The sequence below is a fragment of the Choloepus didactylus genome, chromosome 15 (genome assembly GCF_015220235.1).
Source record: "Choloepus didactylus isolate mChoDid1 chromosome 15, mChoDid1.pri, whole genome shotgun sequence".
Taxonomy (NCBI): domain Eukaryota; kingdom Metazoa; phylum Chordata; class Mammalia; order Pilosa; family Megalonychidae; genus Choloepus; species Choloepus didactylus.
The window spans coordinates 44,682,511-44,688,426 of NC_051321.1; the positions used below are offsets into that span (position 1 = coordinate 44,682,511).

General features: G+C 39.8%; 1 pseudogene; it reads right to left on the minus strand.

Moving 5' to 3' along the window:
- Positions 1–242: 242 nt before the first annotated feature.
- Positions 243–4,002, minus strand: LOC119509894 (annotated as a pseudogene).
- Between the last annotated feature and the right edge of the window lie 1,914 nt (positions 4,003–5,916).

Here is a 5,916-nt window from a genome sequence, read left to right on the forward strand (position 1 = left end):
TGAAACATTTATTATTCCATACATGCTGTAAGAAAAGTATTATTTTGGTCTCTAACACACTGTAAAGAAGCCCTTTTAGTTCTTCACAAGCTGTAGTACAAGTACATGCAGAGTGGAGATGAAATCTCCCCATGTGCCAACTGAAAGTCTTCTGTGATTTTCTGATCCCATTTCTTCTGCTAGATGTGTCCCTTCTAGATTTGACTTGGTCTCTGCTCTGTTTTTTAAATTATGTTGCCACCTCAGTTAGTGGGACCATTGAGCTCATGCCATGTAGGATACTCTAGATTGAGGATTGGCTGGGGAGGAAAGGGAAGGAAATGGAGGTGAGAGAGAGGATTCTGAGCTCCCTCCAGGCTTTGGTCCCCCAGCCTTTTGATGGATACAGCACTTTAGTGTCTATGGAGGGCCAACCTGCACAGGATCTCAAATGACTCCAAGGATGGAAAAGCATTGCAAAAGTGGACCACGACATTGTGTATGTGAGTAGTCTGGCTGCTTTATAAAATACAGATACAAGGACAAGGCGTCACACCACCTGAAAGTTCAGTTGGGAAACAGCCTTTTTCCTAAGCCCCTGGATCTAGTCCCTATCTGCTCTCTCCCCAGAACTGTCTGCATCTCTCTATGATCCAGTAATTCAGGTGTTAACACCTTGCACAACAGGATTCCCGAAAACCCTGAAACAGTACTATGGCCATTGTCTCTTTGCTTAGTCCTTGCTTATGCCACCTTGGTGGAGGAGTTTCAACTCCCTTCCAGGAGTGGCCCTGTGGGCATCATATCCCAATTTCTCATTCCCTATCTCAGCTAAAGATGCTGAAGGGACAAGGGCTTCCAGAGGCCAAATCCCTTTCAGAGTCTTCATCTGCTTGCTGCATTTCTCCATGTGACTCACGAAGGAACCTCAAGAGACTCAAAGCCTTAGAATCTGCTACATCTTGAGAAAGCCGCATTACAGCAATTTTTTTGTAGTTTGTTTTTCTTTCCTTTCTCCTTTGAAATATGGTTTATTTTTATGCCCTTGCTAATGCTGCCAGAATGCAAAACACCAGAGACGGATTGGCTTTTATTAAAGGGGGTTTATTTGGATACACAGTTACAGTCTTAAGGCCATAAAGTGTCCAAGGTAACACATCAGCAATCAGGTACCTTCACTGGAGGATGGCCAATGGTGTCTGGAAAACCTCTGTTAGCTGGGAAGGCATGTGGCTGGCATCTGCTCCAAAGTTCTGGTTTCAAAATGGCTTTCTCCCAGGACATTCCTCTCTAGGCTGCAGCTCCTCAAAAATGTCACTCTTAGTTGCACTTGGGGTATTTGTCCTCTCTTAGCTTCTCTGGAGTGAGAGTCTGCTTTCAACGACCGTCTTCAAAATGTCTCTCATCTGCAGCTCCTGTGCTTTCTTCAAAGTGGCCCTCTTGGCTGTAGCTCCTCTTCAAAATGTCACTCACAGCTGCACTGAGTTCCTTCTGTTTGTCAACTCCTTTATATGGCTCCACTGATCAAGGCCCAACCTGAATGGGTGGGGCCACGCCTCCATGGAAGTAACATCATTAGAGTTATCACCTACAGTTGGGTGGGGCACATTTCCATGCAAACAACCTAATCCAAATGTTCCAACTTAATCCCCACTAATATGTCTGCCCCACAAGATTGCATCAAAGAATATGGCTTTTTCTGGGGGACATAATACATTCAAATCAGCACAGCCCTCTAAAAAATGGTGGATGGCCTTGTCTTCACACCTCATTTGATACAGTTGAAAGCTGCCATATTGCAGATGGAGCACTTGTTTCACTAGAGGATTAAGATTTTTGCTGAATTCTTTTTGGAAGAAAAACTGCTTTTTCACACTGACCTGCTTGAGCATAGAAGCAGGCAAGGTAGAGGCAGCCACAGGAGAGATTTCCGTTGATCTCATCAGCTTTCTTTAAATGATCCCTAGTTTGTTTTATTAGTTCCAGTACCTGTTCTTTTTACACTCTCCCATTTTCAGTATTTGGAGGATTTTTGCCCTATAGTGGCATCCATAAGGCAATTCAGTAGGCATTGTTTGGCATGGATCCTAAAGCCTTTTTAAATAGTTCTATAGCTTTGTCCAGGACACTTTTACTTCGATAAAATTTTACTGCCCTGCAAAGGACATCTGTTGCACATGGGACTTTTTCCAAGGCTTCTTCAACTAACCTTTCTCCTTCACCTTCTTCGTTCATCTCTTGAAGTTTCAGAGCCAAGAGGACTTTAACATCCTGGTTGTCAGGATTCAACCCAATGGCCTTTCTCAGGGGGTCACTGGGGTTCTGATGCGGTGGCCAGTCGTCCAAACAGTAGCTTGTGATTGCCAGGCCAGACATGAATTCTGGATTCACTGGGGTTTTTTCCAGAGCCTTCTCAAAACACACCTCCACATTTTAACCATGCCCACTCTTCCTCACAATCCAGTTCAGGACTCTCAATTCTATAGGTACTGGAGAACTTCTAGCAGACTTGTTTCACCTTGTCTATGTACTCTTGTGCTTATGAGACTCTGCCAGGTGACGGTAGACCCACGCATAGTTTTCCCAGGCAACCAGACTTCTGATTTCTGTTAGGGCTGCATGCTCTTGCTGGATTAACTCTTCAGCTTGCCGTAAGCATTCTAGGTCTGCCTTGTTTTGGCCTCTGCATTGGTTTATACAGGACAGTGTGTTGCATGTTGTCGTTTTGAATTCACTGTTCTGAAACTCAATCTTGTCACACACTCTATCCTCAAAATTGTCCAAGAAATTTTCTTCCTTTACAAAGTTCCAAATGAAATGGCATTTTAGTTGCCGCAGGGTGCTCTCCAAGGAATGCTGAGTGATCTCACTGTAGGGAAAAACAGAAAGATGGGTACTTTAAGACACAGCACAGGTTCATCTGATCAGAAATGAGGAATGTGGCAAATACAGTTCTCCTCCTCCTAACTGACGTTAACCCAAATCAAAGAAGAACAAACTCCTCTTTCTCTTTCTATATTTTGCCTCAGGTGTCAAATGCATAGTGAAGCAGGAATTTAGTGAAGGCAGGCAGCAAGAGAAGTAGGGAGAGGGCAGTGGGCAGTGTCCGCCCCCAGGCTTAGTTTCCCCAAAAAAGGCAGCTTTTGTTCTTAGCTGATTTCTACTTTTGAGGGCCACCCCGGGGGTTGTCAAATCTGTGGGGGGATTTCATCCAAGTTTTCATTTTATTTATGTAGTTTTTAAGAAGCAAGTCTGTTTGCTTTTTGTTTCTGTTTTTCTTTCTTCTCTAGCATTTACTTTTATATTTTGGAAACAATTAGCTTTTTTTTTTTCATAGTTAGTCATGCTGATTTAAATTTCTTTATCTCTCTGAAATTCAATTCTATTTATCTTCTTTATTTATAATTCCTTAGTTCCCCTTATTTTGCCTTTTTTAAAACTTTTCTTACTTTCTAATTCCTGTCTAATTTTTTCAAATATCCCTAATTTATTCCTTTGCCTAAACAGTTTGAACTTTTTTCCTTCATCAGGTTGTTTTTTGTCTCTTTTATTATTTTAACATTCTCTGTTCTAATTTTTTCTTGTGACTTTTTCCATTTTAGCTATTTAAATCTTATTTTCTAACCATTCTTAATTATAATCATTTCTCCTGCTTTTGTATTTTTCTGCATCTTAACATATGTTAGCCATGTCTTAAACTTTGTTTTACAGAAAAATGTAATCATTTTATTCATTTCTTTTCTACTCCTACATCTTAACCAACAATTTCTGTTAACATGCTTTGTTGAGTTGATCTATTAATAAATTTGCATTTGTTGTTTTAATTTTCTTTTACAAAAATTTCCCTCTTGTGGTTTGCTTTTCTAAAAAAAATTATTGTAGTAACATATATAACATAAAATTTCCTAATTTAACTATTTTTAAGTATACAATTCAATGGTACTAATTACATTTACAATGTTGTGCTCCTACCACCACCACTCATTACCAAAGCTTTTTCCTCACTCCAAACCGAAACTCCATATCTATTAATCAGTAACTCCCCATTTATCCTCCTCATGGCCCCTGGTAACTTTCTGTCTCTATGGATTTGCCTATTCTAGATATTTCATGTAAGTGGAATCATATAATATGTCCTTTTGCATCTGGCTTATTTCACTCAGCATAATGTTTTCAAGGTGCATCCATGTTGTAGCATGTATCAGAATTTCATTCCTTTTTAGAGCTGAAAAATATTCCATTGTTTATGTATGTGTCATGTTTTGTTTATATATTTATCTGTTGATGGACCTTTTGGCTGTTGTGAATAATGCTGCTATGAACATTGGTGTACAACTGTCCAAGTTCCTGCTTCCAATTTTTTTTTTTTTTTTTTTTTTTCTGCTATATACCTAGAAGTGGAGTTGCTGAGTCATATGGTATTTCTATGTTTAAGTTTTTGAGGAAGTGAAGAATTGTTTTCCACAGTGGTTGTAACATTTTACATTCTCCTTTTTTATAAAACCAGGTGAGAAGTGTGGCTACACGGGGTGACTCACAAGGATGCTAGCTCCTTTTCTTATTGGGAGAGCTCTTTTTCCTTTAGGTGCCTTTGCAACTCGCCTGAAATGATTTTCTACTCTCTTCCATGTTGAGGCAGGATAGAATAGAGCATCAAGGCTGTGGTCCCTGGTCTTCCATTCAGCTTCCAAAGAGTTAATGCAAACCTACAAGGCTTCAACTGCAGACTTAATGAGCCAAAATTTCCCCTAAACTTCTGAAGCCTCCCCAAACCATAAACACTTGTAAAATCATGGGCCCATCAGTTAATTACAGAAAGCATGGGGTCATAAAAGTTGTTAAACATCTGCCCAAAGACAAATTTTTGATATAGAAGGGCAGGTCATAAGTTTTGATAACTGTGATAACTATCTCCTCCCACATCAAAGAAGACACCAGGTGTTCAAAGATCAAGATAAAATCTCTGTAAAACTTTCCTATATAACAAGCCAACCCACCCTCAGTGCATGCTTCTCCCTGGAACATGCCCACATTTTCTCTTTAATGTGTCTTCTTTCTCTTTTTCTTTAATAAGCTTACTGCTTATTTCTACTGACTCCTCTCATCTCTGAATTCTTTCTGCAGCGAGAGTTCTGACCATGGAACAAGTTTCTGTGTTGCCAGCATGGCACTGGTTACAATGTCAGCCCTCAAGAATAAATAAATAAATAAATAAATAAGCAACAAGCAAACAGCAACAACTACAAAAAGCAAAGGGACAAAAAACCAAAGCCTATTTCTTGAGTAACTTCAGGGATGGGTGAGTTAAAATCATTCCATGCCCCAAAATGTTTCTCTCATTGGAGGCCCTGAAATATTGCTTTTTCTCATTAAAAACATTCATGGAATTTATTAATCAGCTCTCTTATCAGGAGCGTATATTCTATGTATGGATTCTGACATATACAACCGATAGATATCTGAAAAGCCATGCAAGATGGTTTTGTTCATTTTGAAATATTTGTCTAGATGTGTTACCAGACAAAGGTGGTGGATTCTTTGCCTGATGTGCTCAAATGACCAATTCCTGAGACAGCTGGGGTTTCAAAGAGAGAGTTTATTGCTAGGCACAAAGCAGGAGAGCAGATGGCCTGTCAGCCCCCAACTCTGTCTCCCCAAACTGCAGTAATTCTAATAGTTTCATAGTAGTAAAAGATGGGCAAGTTTTAGGATAATGAGCACAGTGACTCCAGATGATGTAATTAGAGGTGATCTAATTATTGAGCATGTGCAGATTGATTACATGCTTAGTTACAGAATGTATGTAAGAAAATGGCAGCCTTAATATCATGATGGGCGTGATTTTTAGTATTATATTGAGGTACAGGTGACTTAGAGGCTACTTTGCATGTCAGGTGGGCCCACTTTGGTTAGATCCAGCTTTGGTTATCAAGATAA